This window comes from Nothobranchius furzeri, chromosome 4 (assembly GCF_043380555.1).
Source record: "Nothobranchius furzeri strain GRZ-AD chromosome 4, NfurGRZ-RIMD1, whole genome shotgun sequence".
Taxonomy (NCBI): domain Eukaryota; kingdom Metazoa; phylum Chordata; class Actinopteri; order Cyprinodontiformes; family Nothobranchiidae; genus Nothobranchius; species Nothobranchius furzeri.
This window is the reverse complement of record NC_091744.1, coordinates 72,311,321-72,333,839: the sequence shown is the minus strand read 5'-3', so window position 1 is coordinate 72,333,839 and position 22,519 is coordinate 72,311,321. Positions and strand designations below refer to the sequence as shown.

Genomic DNA, 22,519 nt, shown 5'->3' with positions numbered 1-22,519 from the left:
TGCATGTTGCCGGTCATTATCACGTGACAGCGACTAGTCGATGACAAGCATAAAAAGTCACTACAGAGCAGTGAGGTCGACTAGTTCATACAACCCTGAGTCCCGTCGCTGTTGGCGAATCAGAGGCAAGATGTCTGTCTAGAAGCTGGCTTTTTCTGTTAAAGCTCCATCTGATTGGAATAATTTACCTGTTATGAGATCCACCACTTCTTTTAGACAGTTTAAAATTTTGATTCATAATATTCATTTATTACCCATCTGTAGCTGTTTTTGAATTAATATTGTATCATCATTTAGTCATACTATACTTTTTCACCAAAATTTCTCTGAGTTGTGTATTAGTTGTCTTCCTACCATTTAGTTGTGTCGTTTGTCATCATATTTTTTAAGTAAATGTGCTCTAGTACATTTGTTCACATAATTTATTCTATTTGATTAGCCAACTTGTTGAATTCGCACCAGCAGGTGCATCTCTCCCCCTCTGGTCGGTCGCACCTGACGCCTCAGCAGGATTGGCCATCTTCCCCAACACGCACTGGAAGCTGTCGCTTAACTTAAACTTGAGCTAGTGTAATAAGGACACGTTTTTACTGAACATATGTGCGAGCTGGTGTAATAAGGACACGTTTTTACTGAACATATGTGCGAGCTGGTGTAATAAGGACACCATTTTTACTGAACATATGTGCACATGTTCTCGGCGCTCCCTGTGCATGAACGAGCTCACAGCGCCCCGCGACGCCACCTGCAGCAGCACATACCAGGAAAGAGGAACCTGCACTTCTTTTATTGAAGGACTTGAACTCCACCCACATAACATGCAAAGTACCACATAGATATTGATGGTGATAGACATCGCACTACAACACCCCCACTCTATGACATCACAATAACATTTATGTCTGCTTTCTTGTTTTTTTTTCTTTCTTTACATTCCAATCAAAAACTTGCAAAAACATTCCAGTTTAACCTTTGTGGCAGATTTTGTGAACATATGTTCACAAAACACAGCAGATATATCTGCTGTCATGTTTTCTATCGAACAGTAAACAAGAACCACATTCCCATGTGACACATTATCCCTCACAAAATGGTACTTAATGTCCACGTGTTTGCTTCTCTGACGGTTTGTTGGATTCTTCGCCAGGCGTATTGTTCCTTGGTTGTCCTCGAAGATTTTAACTGGACCATTTTTGAAATGTTGTTCCATGTCCGTGAGCAGGCGTCTGAGATGCAGTGCTGCTTGAACTGCTGCTGCTAGAGCCATGTATTCTGCCTCGCATGTTGACAGCGCAACAGTCTGTTGCTTCTTAGTTTTCCAAGAAACCACAGCGCCATCTTCATGTAAGCTGAAGCAGTAACCTGTAACACTCTTTCTGTCTGCATCAGAAAACCCAAACAGTTCTAAACTGTTCTCAGTCTTTTTGTAGCACAACGTGTAATGTTGTGTCCCTTTCAAATACCTGTACACATGTTTGACATCCGTCATATGTTTTTGTCTAGGATCAGACATTTACCTTGACAGGCCATGCAGGTCATGATGTAAATGAGACTGCCCACCATAGCTCTGTATTCCTTAGGATCTGTGGAATCTCCTTCTACAGCGAGATCACACTTGGTTTTGCAGGGAGTAGCCCTGGTTTTGCAGTCTGACATTCCTGGTCTTTCAGACTTGGACTGGTCCGTTTTTATCTCATCCTGTGTTTGCACAAAATCTATCCCAAGAAAATGGGTAAGTTGTCCTAAACCTTTCATTTGGAAAAGATTTTCCAGTGTTGTTTTGACTTGTTTCAAGATGTTATCATGACTGGCAGACACAATTATATCATCTACCCACACCAACAAGATCACACTTTCACCTTCTGACTGATATGTGTGGATACAATTATCTGTTGCACTTTGAACAAAACCGTTTCTGACCAGAGAGCCATGGAGCGTTTGGTTCCAATTTCTCCCAGATTGTTTAAACCCATAAATTGATTTGTTTAACTTCCAGACCATTTGTCCTTCTCCCTTTGGACCTTCATAGAAACCTTGAGGTTGTTACACATATACCTTACAATTGATAGGTGCATGCAAATATGCAGCCTTAACATCCATCTGATGTAGTTTGAGGTTGTGCTGAGCTGCTAACTGCATGAGTACACGTAATGATGTGAGATTAGCTGTAGGTGAGAATGTTTCATAGTAATCTACACCCTGCACTTGTGTGTAGCCCTTAGCAACGTATCTTGCCTTATGTGTCTCATTTCCTTTTGCATCCTCCTTCAATGCAAAAACCCACCTCCAACTGTTTGTTTCCCTTCCGGTAAAGGGACAAGGGGAAATGTGTTGCTGTCCTTTAATGCTGTCATCTCATCTGCCATTGCTTGTTTCCACTTTTCCCTTCTGTTTGATTCTAAAGCTTCATCATAACTTTGTGGGATGCCTGTTGCAATACGACAGCAGTAATCGATATCTAGCTCGATATTTTGAACTATACGCTCGTAGTCTTCAAGATATTTAGGCTTTCTTTTCTCCCTGCCAGATGTGTGTGCAGCCTGTGTGTCTTCCTCCCTGTCTGTGACATGTTCCTCTGTAAACTCAGTCTGTGTCTCTTCAGGTTGAGTTACTTCAGTTATGGTCGTCTCCCATCTGCTTACGTAACCCCCACTTTTTTCCAAATTGGTCTGGGTTTGTTTTTCTGCTTTGCTTTTCTCAAGAAAAGTCACCAGTCTGTGTTTTTGAATGCTGTTTGTTTCTGGAAATAACACCATTTTAACAAGAGAATGAGTGTCAAAACCCACAAAGATCCCTCTTTCCTTTTGTATCTATTTTCTTCGTGTCTCTGTTAAACACTACGCACTCAGATCTGAACTTTCTCATTTCAGAAAAGTTTGGTTTTCTACCTGTAAATAGAAAGTATGGGGTTTCTCCCGTTCTGTTGCAGTAGCACCTGTTTCTTATCACAGTAGCTAACTTTGCTGCATGGGACCATAACTCTTAAGTAACCCTGACACTATCAGCATGCACCTGACCATTTCAAACAAAGTGCGCCATTTTCTCTCCGCCGTCCCGTTTTGGTGCGGAAAGTATGGGGCTGACCTTTCATGTTTGATGCTGTTTTCCCTCAGCAGAGTTTGGTACTCCTCTGGCATGAATTCAGTACCATTATCTGACCTCAGACCTTTCCGAATGGTCCCATGTCTGCTAGAAACTGCTGTGTAGCTTGGGCTGCTTTGTTCTTATTCCTTAGGAAGTACACATGAGTAGTACCAGAATAGCCATCAGTAAAAGTCATAGCATACTTAAAACCTTCAAATGACTCTGCAGAAATGGGACCTCCTAAATCAGTGTGCACCAGCTCTAAGGGTGCTTTAGCCCTTATGTCAGCAGTCTTGTTTCTTGTTAGTGTGAATTTCCCTTTTACACAAGTTTCACATTGGTTGGTTTTGTTACCTTTGTCTCAGATTTACATACCCTCTACTATGGCTTCTAGCTTCAAAATGTCCCCATAATTACAATGACCCATAATGTCATGCATGTTTTGATTTGAAGGAATGGCATTACAGGAATCCTGGCAGTTTGAAACAGTTGTTGGTGTAGCATCCAAATAATACAACCTGTCCTTTACATTCAACCTGCATGTGGAGCCATCTGGGAAGATCATCTTGCTGCTGTCCTTTTCAAAGCTGAATTTCACTTCCCTTGACACCGCTGCCTCCACAGACAAAATGTCTTGTGGGTACTCAGGAATCAGTAGAGCACTGGTCATTATTATTTTCAGAACTTTTCCCGTGTCGTCCGTCATCTCCAGCTGAACGTCTCCCCGTGCTGAAAAACTGCCGGTGTGCCGCGTGCCATCTGCCAACTCCATCACGTGCCTCTTCTGCTGGAACGCCTTGTCGAACCTGATGAAAGCTTTTTCATCTGTGATGATGTGAGTGGAAGTGCCACTGCCAATCAGTAGTCCTCTCTGCGTTCTGTCTTTAGGTTTATACCCATTTACTTTCAGTAGAAAAGAGTTATTTTATTTAGCTTCCCACCTGTGACCTGTTTCTGGAGATCTGTTCCCCTTCATAGTCTCTGTAACAGTGGAGGCCTTGCTGTTGTCACGCGTCACAGTGCTGGACTGTTTCCAGTTACTCTTCTTCCTTAATCTGCAGTCTCTTGCTCTGTGACCAACCTTCTCACAGATGAAACATTCTCCATCAAAATGTTTTCCTTGTTTTATTTTTTCTTTGGGCTGAACGTTTTTGTGCTTTGTCACCATCACTTCATCTGCACGAGGTCTGTTCCGGTATTAACGTGCATTCAAAGCTTCTCAGCCGGGCCTTGAACTCATTAAACGTGCGAGAGTCTCTCGTCTGTGTTACATGAACTGTAAACGGGTCATATTCTTCCGTGAGACCTTTTAACACTATCGCCACCAAGAGTGCGTCGCTTAGCGTCTCTTTTGCATCATGTGTCAAATAGTCCACCAGCTCTTCACCAGGTGCCATCACCACGTTAGTCAGCTCTGTGCAGGTCCAACGATGCACAGCTTTTCCTCGGACTCAAAGTGACGTCTTAATATCTCTAGACTTTTCTCTCTGTCATCTGGAGCTTCATATAGTATTAGCATTAGCATCAGCATATGCTAGCTCATTCCTCTTACTGACTTCCACTGCCTCTGGTGTGTTCGGTGCCGCTCGGTCCTTTCCGAGTATTGTGTCCTTCAGACCTAACGTCTTCATGTAGGCCAAAAACCTTGCTTCCCATATGTGGTACCTCGCTTCATCTCCATCGAAGCGGGGCAGCGGGCCGCGTCCTTATACTTGGGTGTGCTGCTGGGCATGCCTGGGCCCATAACCTGTTGAATTCGCACCAGCAGGTGCATCTCTCCCCCTCTGGTCGGTCGCTCCTGACACCTCAGCAGGAGTGGACATCTTCCCCAACACGCACCGGAAGCTGTCGCTCAACTTAAACTTGAGCTGGTGTAATAAGGACACGTTTTTACTGAACATATGTGCACATGTTCTCGGCGCTCCCTGTGCATGAACGAGCTCACAGCACCCCGCGACGCCACCTTCACATACAAGGAAAGAGGAATATGCACTTCTTTTATTGAAGGACTTGAACTCCACCCACATAACAGGCAAAGTACCACATAGATTGATGGTGATAGACATCGCACTACAACACAACTTCTTTTTTTTTTTTTTGTTTATTTAATTTTATTTTTAATTGGAGTAGTGTTAATTTGTCATTTAGTTTAGAATTGAAATGATCACTCTGTTATCTTGGCTTTGTATTTGCATCTTTGTTTCCAGGAGGACCCACTTGTAAACGAGATGCTTCTCCTCAAGTGTTTTTTTTATCCTCCTTAAATATTAGTCAATAAATAAATAAATAAATAAATAAATAAATATCAGAAAACAAGATTTCAAATCATGCTGCCACTTTCTCCTCGGGCTGACTCCTACGACCTAAAACAGGAGCATTTTAGATTTTTCCCCAGAGTACGACTTACAAGGCATTCATTGCTATTAGAGACCACTGCAATTGTATTGACATATGAGTAAACTTCATCTTTAATGTATCTATGTTTTGCTCTTAGAAAAAAAAATCTGTTTATTTGTTTGAAACCAGGGAAACCCTGCGGTGGTGCTTCTTTGCAGCCTTTGCTTTGTTCACTATGTTCACTATTCTTCCCACAACAATCTGGTTTACTGGTGCACAAGCCAGAGGTCAAGCATTAGCCTACTTTATTACCATTGGGTTCATTTGCTGCAGGGTGGAGTTTAAAATGAGGTCATAGTTGATAGAAATTGTATCCATTCAGACATTTCATTTGCCTCACTGAACCACACTAATGTCCTGCTTAACCAAACACTGTGGCTTTGTGAAAAATTTCCATAATATACATTTAGGAATACAGAATTCATGCGTGTGGGTTTTTTCCATGGGTGGTTAGCCATGTGATGGGCAGGCCTGCATAATAGATGGCTTTCTTGCCCCTTGACAAAAGGCTTTTAGATTAAATATTTCATTTAAACGGACTCTCTGATCACCTAAACACATATTTCCTTGGCATTTGATTATATAATATTGCCAGAGCTGCTGATCTACTGGTGCAGATGTGTGTGTGATGGAAAAGATAGGCGTCCTGCATAGATAATTAGGAGTGAAAGCCAGGAGCATGTTGGTCTTGCTGTAGATAAGAGAGCGAGGAAGGAGCTTGAGGCAGAAAAGTATTGGAGAGCATTTAATAACGCACTATTTCCTAATATGGTCTTGGATGCTGCGAAGCTCAGTGCTGGAGCCGAGGCTAATAAACTGCTATGTTAAATGCACACAAAACCCCCATAAATGTGCTTACTCTGTGGGCAAATTCAGATTGAGTAGATTTCATACGCTGCAGCACTGGACAACATTTCTTGAGCAAAAGGCTCAGTCACAAAAGACTTTTCATAAGACGTATGTTATTCCTCCTACACTGAGTTTCCGTTTCACTACTAACAGCTTTTTGTTTTTATGAATAAGAATTTCTGCATAATTTTGCAATTTTGATAAAGATGCTGCATAAACGTATAAGTCGGCGTCGGTGTAATTTTGTTTGGAGAGTGCACATCTCACTGAGCATTTATTTAATGTCTAGACAAAACAGTTGTATTGCAGCAGCCTCCAATGTGAAAGCTAATACGGGAAATGCAACATAAACATATTTATGTGTTGATATCTTCCTTATAATCATAGTTTTACGCATTCGACTTCCCTCATCTGGTTGTCCCTCCCACTGCCTTACTCTTTCTCTCCTCACTCTATATTCCCTCCCTCTCTTTCCAGCGCCGTGCAACATCACCCGTCACTATCTCTCCATCTGTTTGTGCGCGTGCAGAAGTCAGCGAGGGTGTGATGGTTTGGCTAATTCACCATGTGAGTTTGCACGTGCTGCTGTGACCAGAACGAGCGGTGGTGAAAGAAAGAGACGAAGAGGAGGAGAAGGGGGGCTGGATGTGGCCACGTGGAAGATGTTGTAGCATGAAAACTGTGGCTGACCTACTGGATTATGTGTGAGATGTTGTAGTGTGTGTGTGTGTGTGTGTGTGTGTGCGTGCGTGCGTGCGTGCGTGCGTGCGTGCGTGCGCGTGTGTGTGTGTGTGTGTGTGTGTGTGTGTGTGTGAGTGTGAGTGAGTGAGTGAGTGAGAGAGAGAGAGATGGGATCTGTTCTGGGCAGAAGAGAACGAGCTGAGAAGAACTCAGAGGAAGCCAAAAAGGCCCGGCTCAATAGTAAGGTACCCTGATTGTTCTCATTGACTTTATTTCATGATACATATTTTCCTCTATTTGTTGCTTCTGTTTGTTTACTTGTTCACTCCAGCTCCTTCCAGACACTCCTCACCCGTCCCTGACTACCTGTCTAAGCTCTTGACTGAATCCATGACTTTCGTTCTCTTGTTATGTTCTGTTGCGTGTTGGCTTGGTGAGGAGCTGGTGCAGTCTTATCTGAAACCCTGACAGAATTCTAATGTTTATTTTGTCCTTCTCTAGTTCATTTCTCCCTTGTTTGCTGCAGTCGGCTAGTGCGAGTGTTCTTTTATCATTGTTGTGTCTGATATGAAGATGGATGTGTGTCACACTCTGGCTGGCATGAGTGACGGCATTGTTACTTTTGTCCTCAACATAAAGAAGACTAACACGCCTGTGTCTTGTCTGTAGGTGACAGCTGCACCTGTATGTGTATCTGTGTGTGTTTGTGTGTGCGTTTGAATGCGTTGATAATATTTTCTATGTATGCATAAGTGTGGGGAAAAAAAGGGATCTGTCAAAGTGCCTCAGTCTTTATCCTTAGTGTGTTTTGTTTTTTTCATGTGGGACAAATCGATGAGATGTTTGTAATATTGCAAACGTTTCTGCACAGTCTTTAGACCTATAAAGTGCACATTTGAATGAAACATGTGTGGTGAGTAATATGTCAGAGCTGTCAGCATGAGTGGTTGAGAGTTCAGCAGGAGGCATCTGTCAGCAGTGCCCTGGCCTGCAGACGGTCTGACATGAGCGACTGCACAGCCGGGCCATCTGCTCGGTGTTTTCATCTCCCATTACGTCAATTATTGATTCTGTATGTTCAGAATTCATGAGCTTTTAAAAGTCTGAGTTAAGCGCCATGTAGTTGTTTCACACTGTTTGCGTATCCCTTAGTTTACATAGATGTGCATTTTAAACAAACAGTGGAACTTCTTTTCGTTAAGGTTTGAACCAGTTCTATGGCATTTTTAAGACAAAACACCTCTTACCTTCAATGTTGTTTGCTCAAACAGAGTGGGTTTTACAGACACACAGACAGGGACACTGATGACATGTATTACAAAAAAGAAATTGATTGGTTTGTTGTGGATCATCTGAAACCAGGCCACGTCCAAACGATGGCCCCGGGCCTTTTTTTTAATGCAAGCAGGAAGTCCTGCAGATTTCCTGCTTGTAGATGCATAACTCCCATGACCCTGGTATACTTCCATCCGAAAATCATTGAGTCCAGCTGCTTTCATTAATATTTTATCAGTCAGTCATTTTGTTTCACATGGCCTTGAATATAATTGCTGTCTGGAAGTTTCCTAAGTCTTGAAATTAAAATAGAAAGGTCTGAGAGAATATGGGTCACTAATACATGTAGCATAAAGTGGTCCTTCACTCATTTTTATTACGTTTGCAATTGTGTCTACTGGAGTGCCTTGTAAGTCATACTCGAGGAGGAAAAAAGCTCTGGTGCGCCTGTTTCAGCACGCATAATTGGGCCAGTGGAGGAAGTAGCTTCAAACAGCAGGTTAGGAGTCTGTTGGTGGAGTTGCTAATGCTAACAGTTAGCTTCTACTAGCTGAGACATTCTCTGCTGTTTCCTGGATGCTAAACCGACAACAGCTATCCCAAGTGAGTCCATGAATGTTGAGTGACAGTGTGATGTAGATTTGTCCGGCTTTTCCAATCCTAAAGTTTCACTGTCTATTTTAGAGACTTTAGCACACAAGCTAATAAGCTAATGCAGGAAATGGGTGCAGGACACAATTTTCACGTTCGATCTGCATGTTGAACTCAAAGTAACTGATCATTAAAAAAAAATAAACAAAAAATGGTTTCTTAGTGGATCCAGTTTGGAGGATCTGTGAAACAGTCACTTCCGTGTTCTCGTCTTCAAATGTCTCACAGGAAATAAACCTCTCTTAGAAAGATCCCCAACCACAACAAAATAACATCTGTAGCTCAGCAACTGTAGCATGGGCGGAGTTTGAGCCTTTTATGTGAACGTTAATAGTAGTTAGGTGTGGCAGCTTAATTGAATTGGTTTAACTAAATAAAAATCTGATTTAGACGTAGATTTAATGATTTCTGTCAGTTTGGTTTAGTTTCATCCATGGATGGAGAGATAATTTAATAACAGACAAAAACATTGCCTTCCATCCATCCATCCACCCATCCATCCATCCATCAATCATTCCATCCATCCATCCATCCATCCATCCATCCACCCATCCATCCATCCATCAATCATTCCATCCATCCATCCATCCATCCATCCACCTGTCAATCCATCCATCCATCCACCTGTCAATCCATCCATCCATCCATCCATCCATCCATCCATCCATCCATCCACCTGTCAATCCATCCATCCATCCATCCACCTGTCAATCCATCCATCCATCCATCCATGAAGTTCCTAATCTAATCTCAGGATTACAAATAAAACACACATTTCACCAACTGAATGGAACTCATTATTGTTGGTTAGTCTGATTGTTAAACTGGATGTTCTAATAATCATCAGGCTGCATAAATCTGCTGCCCACACATCTTCTGTCTCACCCTGAGTGTGGCCCTCATTGGTTTTCTCCCTCTGTAGCCCAAAAGCATGTTTCCGGTCAAGGCTCAGATGTAAGAAGGAATATTTTCTGCTGCGTTTTCAGCTTCAGTCTAATGTTGGTTCTCTTGGCTCACATCCAGCCTCCACTGCTTTTGTTTAGTAGTGTTTCATCCTCCAGCTCTGTCCTGCTGCAGTCTGCTTCTCGGTGTTCTGGTGTCGACTGGGCCTGATTCAGCTCTTTCTTTCTCTGGACTGTTTGATTCTGATGACAGCATGCATTCCCCTCACCCGCTCTGATGTAGGCTGCTCACAAATAAAAACACACAAAGTGACAGTCATGCATACACAGAACAGTAGTTTAGTTGGTATGTTTGAATAGAAAGGATTTCTGTTATGATTTAAAATACAAATGGTCAGAAACCACGGGGTGTGCATTTGTTTTCATTTGTGCATGATCAGATCGCAATCACACTTCTATTTTCAGCAAAACACAACTATCTAAGCTAATCTATGTCTCCAACATCCATCTGTGATGTTTGGTGTTGCGTAAAGCTTTATCTCTGCTTCTACCGCCGATTATGTTGGGCGGGTGTCGTACAATAAGCCTGCTCTCTGCACGTTACCACTGAGTGGGAATGAGCTTTACCTTGCTTTGTTCCAGCCTTCAGCCAACCTTTTTCAGAAAAGCTTCCACTATTTTATTCTGTGGGCCCATCAAGAGGAATCCTGCATATTACATCGAGCTGAAACGTATTACCTCATTCTTTCTGAAAAGGACTACTCAGGAAGCGTCATGCTGTTGCCTTCAGAGAGAGCAGCCAGGAGCTGGGATCCAGAGGTTAGACATAATGCTTACTGCTTTAATGAGCCATGAGATCAGGTCCAACAGCAAGTTGTTCTCATTCCAGGAGTATTTGTGTATCTTTCAGGTGTGTATATAGCACACGGATGAACTTCCTGTGGTGGAGGAAATATTGGAATCATAAAATTAATTGATTTTTGATTTTTAGGTTTTAAAAGCTATAACAGAAAATTATTTTAAATAGATGATCTGAGATTATTCAAAGGCAATGGTGCGTCTGCCCATCTGTCTCTGTTTGTGTTTGCTTCATAAACCAATGGACAGATTTTAATGAAACTTTCATAAAGTCACCAACATTTCTAACTGATTGGAGGAATACTAGGCCTTTATTTCATTTCAATGTGTATGCTTTTTTACAACATTGTGAAATATGGAAGCAGCATCAATAGCATTCTATTTTATGCATGTTGCATCAGCTGTCTATACATCGATAAAAGAAGATACAGCTCATCAATAAACCAAACAAAGTTAAAGTAATGCCAGTGAAATAGTTCCAATATAAGACAACCTGTTAATTTGAATATGCGTTATGATTCTGGTGTTCGTTTTGAAATATGATCAGTCAAATCTGAGTTTAACAAGCAGACTAAATGTGAAAATAGTCCACTCCTATTTCCTGCATTAGCGCTGATAGAAAATAAACGAGGAAACGCCAGCGACATTTGCACGTCATAATGCCGTTTTCTGCTCAACTGCCCTTTCACTCACTTCTACTTCTTGAAACAGGAGCACCAGAGCCTCTTTTCCACACAGAGATCGACTCGCAAGGTATTATTTTATGCTAGACACCGCTGCACACGTGTTGAAAGAACAAGTGATCTTGGTCTTAATGACTTTGTTTCACTGGAACAGATAAAGTGTAAAAGTGAACTATATGTCGATGGATGCATTGTTTGTTGCCATGGTAACGCTTGCCCTATCAGTATCTCTGAGTGTGTCCTTTTACTTCACTCATACCTTATGGATATATGTGTTTAGCGTGCTAAGTAATGAATTTCCAAGGGCCACTGTGTGTGTGTGTGTGTGTGTGTGTGTGTGTGCGTGCGTGTGTGTGTGTGTGTGTGTGTGTGTGTGTGTGTGTGTGTGTGTGTGTGTGTGTGTGTGTGTGTGTGTGTGTGTGTGTGTGTGTGTGTGTGAGTGAATTAATCCAGTCTATTTGATCCTTAAGCTTTCAGAGCCTTTTTGTGGTGTTAGTGTAGCCTTAAGCCTGAGCAAGTATTGGATTAGTCAGTGATTTATATTGCTGCTCCACAGTAAAAGTAGAAGATTCCCTTCACACGAAATCCTATTTCCTAGGATCAAATCCACACCGCCATACTGTATATTGGCTTATTCTGTTGTTGTTGTTGCTGAAAGCATTACACTCCTACCCTTTCATGTTTGAATATTTGGATATTTGCATATTTAGTTCTGTTGGACAAACATAACCAACAGGTTATGCCCCAAAGAGAAGAAGACTGATGCTGAAGTGACTGGCTTATAAACCACAACTAGAGATGAGTTTAATCGTTCACATTAAACAAAGGAGGTTAATCAATTGTGCTTCAAAAAAAGGATGAGAGGCAAGTCATCTTCTTTTAAAGTCGCTTTTCCAAAAGAGAAAACACTTTGAAAATGAGTTATTCACTCTGAAGACATTTGAGTGAATCCTGCAGCTATGGCATCATGGAGGTTTTTACTAATATCTCTAAGGCCCTGTCCACACGTAGCCGGGGATCTGCCAAAACGTGGATATTTTTCTATGTTTTGGCCTGTCATCCACACGAAAACGGAGTTTTTTCACACGAAAACTGATCTTTTTAAAAACTCCGGCCAAAGTGAAGATCTGCGTTTTCTCCGTTTTGGGTGTCTGCGTGTGGACAGACAAAACCGGCGTTTTAAGGCCCGCAGCGTCACTTTCCGCGACAAACAAATGCTGACATCACGTGTGCGACCTGTGTTTATACTAGCCGACAGCATGGATGCCCTCAGAGCTGCGCTCGCTTGATCAATTGTCCAAGCGCTTTTTGCTTGTTTGTTTTTGCAAGCGGAGTTACTGCTCCTTGCGGAAGACTACAGACGAAGGACGAGGTTAAGAACGGGGGAAGTACTGCTGCCTACAAGTCTGGCATGTCCTTAACAACATATTTATCCGGGTACATGTGGACAGAGTTTTTTTTTTTAAAGAGGTGGTGTGGATGCAAGTTTTTGGAGGGGCGGATATTCGTTTAAAAAAAACCCCGGCTACGTGTGGACTAGGCCTTAAAGAATGAAGAATAGGTGAACTCTGACAAAGACAGCAATGTTGAAACATTAGTTCATTTATTTGCACTAATTAAATATTTTTATTTTGACCCGAGTGCTCCAGCCTTCTTCCTCCACCTTTAAAAGAATGTAGAAAAAAAAAACTTTAACCTGTAGATGCACATTTTCATTAATTTTGTTGTCATGAGTTGGGTCATGGAGAGCTGACTCCAGCAGTCATCAGTCGAGTGGCAGAAGACACACTGGACAGGTCGCCAGGCCATTGCTTGAGGGCACAAACAATGACATAGAACGATGCACACACTCACATCCAGGCACAATTCCAGTCATCACTTATCCTAAAAACTAGTTCACACTGCAGTATTTTTAACATTAAAAATGTGGGCTGTGAGACCGTGATATACCAGTTTTGGTTTTATAGTGTGTGTGCAGCAGCTTGTCAAAAACACACAAAGTGTCACGTTCATTTGTCCCCGAAAATCAGAACAAGACATTTCAGCATGTTTGAAAGCCTGGATTAATGATCGGAGACGCAATGTCTTTTTGTGCAGACTAGACTGTGCTTAACACACCACACAGTAGGATCATTTCATCACGTTTTCTTCAGAGCTGTTGAGGTAATAGTGCACATCCTCAGAGGTCCTCATATTTTAATACATTTGCAGTGGTTTATAGTAGGAATGCCTTGTAAGTCGTACTCAAGAGGAAAAGCTGCTCCGATTAGCCTGTTTCAGGAAGTACAGCCACCTGGAGGAGAAAGTAGCTTCAGGCGGCAGGATTTGGAGTCTTATTTCCTGGTATTTTGACATCTCGCCTTGAATTGGCTAACAGCATCATTGATGTTTTATCTCCACAAATAACACAAGCCTGGAGGATTCCTGCAGTGTGGTGAAGTTGCTAATGCTAACACTTAGCTTCTACTAGACGAGACGTTCGCTGCTGTTTCCTGGATGCTAAACCAACAAAAGCCTTCCCCATCGTAAGTCAAGATGGGTGAGTCCGTGAATGTTAAGCGACATTGTGACGTAGATCTGTCAGGCTTTTCAGATCCTAGAGTCTCACCATCTATTTTCTATCAGAAGCTAATGCAGGACATACAGTGCTCAACATAAATGAATACACCCCCATACATTTGTCAGAAAACCTTTAGTTTCTTTTTCAGAATCGACATTTTCTATGAGATACCAAACTACAAAATACTCCCACAAATGCGGGCAATTGATTGCAAACAAGATTTGTTCACTTGCACACACAAAATGTGATTTTCCTAACAAATCTATTCAAGTCCATGTTGCAAAAATGATAGTATTAATTATAGTCTTAGGAGAAAAGCCAGACTTAAAGAGCAAATAGCAGGTTAAATATTTTTTCTAATTCATATAAAATGCTTCCCAAAAATACTATTTAAAAAGCTTATTGTGGATATTTCATTTTAAAATACATAACAGCAGAGTTTTCTTTTCTAAATCTGAACCTCTGACGTAACCAAAGGGAGTTAAGCTCGGCGCTGCCTCAGCTCAGTGTGGACAGTGGGTACTTTTAGGGTAGAGAGATCATGTAATCGAGTCAGTGTGTGTTTACTAGTGTTGGATTGTGTTCATTTTGATGAACTATAGTCTGTGAAGGCTGTACCAACTCCTGCATGACATCGAGTCCACGGGTTTCCAGATAAGAGAAACAACGCCTCTATCTCCGTGCCTGAGGGTGTTTTGTGCAGCTGAAAAGATGAGACTTCTATAGCCCACATCGGTCGGTACCAGAACAGGGAGGTCCGCGCTGGGCTCCGGAGACCCGTGGCGGGGTTTCAAAAACTTAAATGCGGATTTCTGGAGCTCAGATCACCGTCAGAACCAGGTCAGAACCGACCACCAGAAGAGACGCGCAGCTCAGCGGGCCAGCTGATTTCTGGGTCGGAACCGGATCAGAACCGCCGCACCAGGAGGGGATACGTGGCTTTTAAAAATACCAGCTCGACTGTCTCGCTCGTGCTTGGGTCAAATCCATCTCACAGAAGCCCGCATGAGCTCCTGCACCGGTGTTCTGGGAATTTCTCCTACCCGGTACACCATCCTACCCGTTGTTCCTGAGCATGTGCGCGCATGCGCACAACACAAAAAGGGAATGCTACTCCGTTGTCATGTTTGCAGGAAAATAGATAAGTAGTAAGTATTAGTACTTTTTATTGACGTTGATACTTGATTTTTTGGGTTAGGGTTATGGTTAGGGTTAGGGTTTGTGTCATGTAAAACACCGTAAAATTATCCCACGGATAGGACGTTTTAACAAAGTAGGATGTTTTCTCAGAACACAGGATCACAGGCGTCTCTCTCCCTCTCTCTAAGCGCTAAACTACGTTACGTGAATGGATATTAATGAGTGTGAGACCGCTGACAGATGCTCATTAGTATTATTATTATATTAACTGACCGATACTATTTTAATTGTCTGGTACACGATAGTAATCAGTACAATTTTGTGATGTTAGCACACGAGTTTAAGCTAACATGGTTAACTCACCAGACACCATGCTGTAAATACAGTACCACTTCTGTCCATTGCTTATTTCTCACCCTTTTTCCTTTTTTTTATCCTGAGCTACTCTCGTTCATTGCTGTCCTTCATGTTATCGCATCTTCTCTTGTCCCTGCCACCCATCACTGTGCTGCATTTTTAATAGGAACAAGCTTCTAGACCCCCTATACTCTGGAATAAATCCATGAATTATAGAATAAACTGACAAATAAAACCAGCTAAACCATTTGACTGTTTCTTTTTTTCCCTCTGATGCTAAAGAGGATTTTCAGTTACTTTCTTGCAGTGAGTCTGACTCGTACTAAAGATACAAACTGAGTTGTTTACTTCCTGTCTCCGCTCCATTAGATTTGTGGCTTTGCCAAAGATTTCGGGTGAATATTAGCATCAGTGCCTCTTACTTTTATCTCATGCAGTTGAATGATTAAACTGTCTGTGTCCCTTTATTTTCAGTTATACATGTGAATAAATGTATATTTATTCCACGCCATGACAGAAGACATTTTTAAAACACAAAAATACAAATAAACTTGAGTGTGAATGCTGCAGCTGTGCAAATGTGCATAACAAATTCATGCAGTAAATGTCTTTTTTTTTACAGCTGTGACAAAAACTGTTGCTTGAGTTGGTGTTTGAGAATCAATGTTTTCATGCATTCCAAAAGAGCTGTTTGTGGCTCGGAGGTGTGTGTAATTAAAATGCTTGCAGCAGGAAAGTTTCAGGTTAAAACATGGAGGAGGAGGATGGTAAAGGTCCACCGGATTGAGCTCCAGACTTTATATAATTGAATGTCAACAAAAGTAGATGGACTGGGCACCATGAACATAGTTTTATAGATAAGGTATTTGTGTACCTTGCCTTGACTAATGACAACACAAGGCAGTTTCCATCCTTATCAAAAGATTAAGGATGAAGCATCAAACAAGATCTAGTTCAGTACTTAATATCTTAAAGTATAAGTTGAATAAGATTGATTAGTTTTAATTAAACAGCTGTTTCTTTAGTATCGTATTGTGAAAGTAATGTGGTCCAAACTGCTGCTAGGCAGGTTGAATAAACATGACGTTAACCAGCCTTTCCACTGGATGTGTAAGTGGCGTGTTACACACTAGACACGTTTTACCTGTGAGCTCCCTTCCAACTGCATGTGACTTTTAATTTGAATGTTTCCAGATGTTTTACACATTTTTGGTGTTTGACTTGCTTTCTGGCCCAATCAGAACAATGGAGTTTTGAGGGGGCTGGACCGCATCCCCATGCTGCAATGCATGGCAGGCAATAGCAACGAACCCAGCCATCCATTCTCTTCTGCTTATCTGGGGATGGGCCGCGGGGGCAGCAGCCTAAACAGGGAGGCACCGACTTCCCTCTCCCTCGCCACTTCTGCCTGCTCCCTCTGGCCAGCCGAGAGACATAGTCCCTCCAGCGTGTCCTGAGTCTTCCTTTGGGGCTTCTGCCAGTTGGACGTGTGCAGAAAACATCACCAGGGAGGCGTCTTTTGGAATTGTAGGGTGACCAAGGAAGGTCCCGCCTTTCTCGCCTCTGATTGGTTAGATGGGCTCTACTACGATTGGCTATTTCATTTAGCAGCAAACCGTCTTCCCTTGCTAAGTGCAGACCATCGTGCAGACCAACAGAACAGCTGTTTTGGGGATTTTTTTTTATTATGATTTTTTTTTTAGAAAATAAGAACTTAGCCCCATTCTGTCCTGTTTTGCAAAAGTTTTTTTGTTTCATTGATTAAAAACTGAAAAATGTAATAAGTGAACTTATAAATCTTGTTGCATTTATCACACTGTGGTACTTACTTTATGTCTATGGCTCTAAAGCATTGAGGTTATCTTATTACAGCAGAGTACATAGGATAAATGTGTGTGCCTTACCTGGGTATGAAATATAATAAAACTGCCCTATTTTACCCAGCTGTGTGCAGCAGGTCTGTTTCTCTTCTAGAATAATGAAAATTGCTGAAAAATAGGTCTAAATCATAATCAGCTTTCAATTAAATTCAGTTAAAGATACAGATTTAAACACATGACAGATGTGTCCTCACTTTCATCCTGCTTGCTTCACAGCCTCAGCCAATGAAAGTATTTCCAAATTGTTATCAAAAGGCATGATCATGAAAATACACCACATCGATTACATACCAGATTTTATTGATCAAGTACAGAACACCTGTGTGTGTGTGTGTGTGTGTGTGTGTGTGTGTGTGTGTGTGTGTGTGTGTGTGTGTGTGTGTGTGTGTGTGTGTGTGTGTGTGTGTGTGAATAAGTATATTGAACTGGCAGCTATGTCATCAGCAAACAACAGATTGGATGAACATTTGAGGGCATGCCTATTTTTTAACGTGGCTTTTGAAAAGCTAATGTTAGCTTTCTCACAAAGACATATTTACCCCTGCTCAGATATCCACATCAGTTGCTTTGCTTGCTTAGCTTTCAGACAAGCGAAGGCCGCTGTTGTCTGTCGCCCCCGCAAATTTTCAGCCAATCATAGTAGAGCCCATCTAGCCAATCAGAGGCGAGAAAGGCGGGACCTTCCTTGGTCACCCTAGAATTCCAAAAGACGCGTCCAGGAGGCATCCTAACTAGAATCTTTAGCCACCTCAACTGGCTCCTCTTGAGCAGCGGATCTACTCCGAGACCCTCCCGGATGACTGAGCATCTCACCCTATTTCTAAGGGAGAGCCCAGCCACCCTGCGGTGAAAACTAATTTCAGCCTCTCGTATCCACGATCTCGTTCTTTTGGTCACTACCCAAAGCTCATGACCATAGGTGTGGGTTGGAACGTAGATCAACCGGTAAATCGAGAGCTTCTCCTTCCAGTTCAGCTCTCTCTTCACGACAGACCAGTACAATGCTCGCATCACTCCAGACACAGCCCCAATCTGCCTATCGATCTCCCGATCCATCTTTCCCTCACTCGGGAACAAGAACCCGAGATACTTAAGGCATTCTACCCTTTCACAGTTCAATGGAAAAGAACCCATCCACTATAACGGTGACTAATTGCTGATTATTACATTTGTTGGGCATTTCATGGACGTCACGCGACGCTCACGCTTCGGGTGGTAAGGCCCAGTTACTCGGATGAGTTCAAAGCAAAAGCCTTGTGTGAGTCAACAATTATAAAGCCACGAATAAATTAATTATAGACATTCTTTGTTGCCAAACCAACAGGGCTTAGCTTGTTAAAGGGCAGATTTGACTACACAATGCACTGGGTCCTGACTCCTTCTAAAGCACTTTAAGCACTTGAGTGCCACATAAAATCAGTAAGTACCGGAAATAATTTAGCTCAAAATATGTGATCTAGAGTGTAGCTGGTGTTGAAGTCATAAAATACCTCTTTCACGTTTGTGCGAGCCTACAAACGGTCCCAACTTTTCAGGTTTGCTCCTGTCATCCTGATACGGGACTGACGTCAGAGTATCCACACGACCCATTGAACTAGCTGTCTTGATCTGCACAAGACATTAAATAGATGAGTGGTTTAATTACATTTCATCTGTGGCAGAGCCAGCTGTAGGCCAAGGGGTAATTATAAGGGTGAAATGCAGGATTGCGTCAAAGTTTTAGGCAAGAGAAGAATGTTTTTGCATGTATCGAGTCTACTCTGGTGAAGTCTGTTCTTTGTGACATTCTGGAAAAGTAAGTGCTTATATATGTTGCTATCAGCCCCCAGTGAGACGAACAAACTTTTGCCATCTTTTCTGAACCAACTAAGAGCTTCACTCACTTCCTGCCACTTGCAGGTGACCCTAAACAAAGTAAAAATATCCAAACATGTTCATTATTCAGAATGTTGAATTATTAATGGAGGGTTTCCTGCGATTTGTAACTCTCCTTTATGTTGAATGGAGACTAAATGCATAATTTTGAATTAAAATGAGTAAAACTCCAAAGAATGAAGTCAAACCCGAAGCTGCCGGGTCGTTCTTTTACAAGTAATTTAATTTTCTTTTCTCATCCCTGCCCCCGTCTGTGTGTTGTCTCAGTCTTTTTACAGCATGTTCATACTTTTGGATCTTCAGATGGTTTTAAGATTTGATCATAAATTCATTTTCTGGCACATTTGGACCTAACTGACCTCACCAAAAATGAAAAAGAACAAACAAATACATTTGAATGCACATTAGGGCCACTTCCAGAGGACAAATTGGTTTTTGCTTACTAGTTTTGAGAAAAAAAATCCACACTGAAGACTTTTAAAGACTTGGGAAGATTTCATTGTGATCTCAAACCCTTCAAATTAAGAGTTTAAAACACACTGACATATCTCAAAATACTTTAAACACATTTGAAGTACAGAGTTTTTTTTTATTAAACAGTTGGACTTATGGGTTCAGCTGTGGATTAACATGCACTATAAGGCTCTACTTTTAACCCTCTGGAGGCAGGCGTTGCAGACTTGCAACAGTTAAAACCTACCTACCCAGTTACTCCACATATGTATTTCATGAGCATTTTTTATTTCAGAAGTACCCCTGAAGGACTTAGTTGTTTGTCCTTTTATTAAAACTTATTTTGAGCCTGAGAGAGTGAAAAACTTGAAGGACTAAATCACCATAGTTCATTTAGCCCTGACATGTGGGTATCATAGGTCTTGGGGCAGCAGTAGCTCAGGTGGTAGAGCGGGTTGCCTCATGATCGGAGGGTCATAGGTTCGATTCCAGCTCCCGCCAGGGGTATCCTGCTGTTGTGTCCTTGGGCAAGACACTTCACCCAACTTGCCTGTGTTAGTGGTGGTCAGAGGGGCCGACGATGCCAAATGGCAGCCTTGCCTCTGTCAGACCCCCCCAGGGCGGCTGTGGCTACAAGTAGCTTACCATCACTAGCAGTGTGTGAATGTGAGAGTGTGTGAAAGCGTATTTGGGTGTCTAGAAAAGTGCTATATAAGTTCAATGCATTATTATTATTATGTAGATCAACTGCTTATTGGTTTTTTGTTGGCTTTTGCTTTAATCATGTGATTTTAATCACAAAACTCTTAAACATTAAAACAACAAAAAAGTTAGCTCTTGTGTTTGTCTCTTAAGATATGTTATATAAATTATATAAAATATGTAAGTCATCTATAATATAATAATAATAATAATAGGGCCAATTGAAATAAGCAACTAGAATACAATTAATTTATTATGTCAGAAATTAAGGATTTTTGTTTTATAAAATCGGAATTTGGAAATTCCCAAAAGGGACAGAATTTTACCAATTTGCAGAAAATAAATACTAAAAGTTTTAATTAAACTTCTTTTATTTTGAAGGCAGTATAGCTAAGGTTAGTTATATGTTAAGCATTAAACAAGGTTTTAACAAGCTGGTTAAATACCAGATTCTGGTTCTTGACTCTTGCTGCTGTTTCGCTCACCTCTTTTCTATTTCACGTATCCTCCTATTTTTGTCTTTATTTTTTCTTCTGTTTTGCTTTTTGTTTGACGCAACATTCCCTTTTCATCTTCTCAGAAGAATACTGTTGACATCCTTTCAAACTTGAAGTCAAAGTTTAGGGTCAAAAGTCAGTCCTGGTTTCCGTCAAAACACGCACTTTAAGAACTGTTGCTCAGAGAGAAAGTGCTTTACTATTTGGTTATTGAACTTTAAACAACGTAATCCATTTTGCACAACATGCACTTTCGTTTCTCTTCAAACCAAAACATGTCACTTAAGAGAAAATGTGGGAATTGAGGAATTGGAAATGAGGTTAAACTTTGGAAAACCTCCTGAACTGTATGGTGAGACAGTTTGGAGGTGCGTATGTGGTCCCCCGTGCAAGCCTCTCATGTTGAAAGGCTGAATTAGGACTGGAGCCATGTGCTCATTGGACACAAATGAGTTACAAAGGACTGAAAGCATGTTTCCTTCTAAAGGCCAACAGGAGGTGTGTGCAGCTCTTCCTTTAACTCTGTGGAGCTGCACTCGAAGGCAGGAAATCTGACTCAGGTGCAATTTTAAATGTTTTTTTAAAGTTCAACAGAAATGAAACAGAGAAGTCCTGCAGCACATCTTAACAAGCGTTCTCAACATAACTTCAGAGCTCCTAACAAACGTCCAAATTCATTGATACAAACATTAAAGTTGCATACAAACTAATCGGTGCTATTATTCTAGCAGAAAATGTACCACTTGTGCTACTCAGGGCAATTATAACCGTAATACAAAATTAATTTATGGCGTAAACAGACACACTCCCACATGCAACAGTAGTCTTTCATCCATTTCATAAAAAATAGTCAGTGAACGAGAATTGTTCCCACCTCAAGTTGTTTTTAAGCCTCCAGTAATACCAGTGTAACACTGAGAGATGTGCTGTAAGAAGAAAAGTGTATCTCTTATTATTATTATTATTATTAGTAGTAGTAGTAGTAGTAGTATGAAGCTGTGCGTTATTGCTGTGGTGTATGCAGACAGTCTGAGATAGTCATTTTGTTTGTTTTTAAGTTTACCATTACCAAGTAAATGTGGGTTTTGTGTTTATGTGGTATTGTCTTAATGTGACTTGGATGTCCCGACAAATACATCCGTATTTTTCTAATACAAACACCAATGCATTGTGGGAGAATATTTAGCCAGTACTGTGCCAGATTGAAGTCATTGAACCATTGTTTGTATTTTTCAAGAGCATCAACTGAACTTTCTGTATTTTAACTGACGAACGTTAAAGTCAGTGCACTAGGCGTTATAAAGAGTAGAATCTGGATTGGCTGCAGGCACACAAGAATTGTGTTCACCATCTTGGACAAGTCTCTGCAGACAGAAACCAAAACAGCTTCAGTCGTAGATCTTGGATGGCTGAAAACTGTGTTATGCATTCTTTTCCATTAGGCATTAGTGGTTAATGTGGCATCTTCTCATTAATGTCTGTGCCGGTAATAATAGGGAGCTGACGTCTCCTCCCTTTCCAGTCGGCTCATTGGTGCCCAGAAGAATGAAAAAAAAAAAAAGCACGTCGACGGGGCTAAAAGAGCTATTTTCTAATCCGCTTTGCCTTACGCCCTGGATCACACCATGTACTTTGAGATTTATCTGCTTGTAAAATATCGCAATTAGCGTGACTA

General features: G+C 41.4%; 1 protein-coding gene across 7 annotated transcripts in view; it reads left to right on the top strand.

Annotated features, from left to right (window-relative positions):
- shank3a (SH3 and multiple ankyrin repeat domains 3a) overlaps positions 1 to 22,519 on the top strand; it is a 228,187-nt gene that overhangs the window by 71,436 nt on the left and 134,232 nt on the right. The window contains exon 1 of one of the 7 annotated variants that reach the window (XM_054733620.2): positions 11,511 to 15,088. The exons of the other annotated variants lie outside the window; for them this stretch is intronic. The gene's annotated coding sequence lies outside the window, so the exon portion shown is untranslated. Of the gene's footprint in view, positions 1 to 11,510; positions 15,089 to 22,519 lie in introns of those variants that run through there. 7 annotated transcript variants of the gene reach the window in all.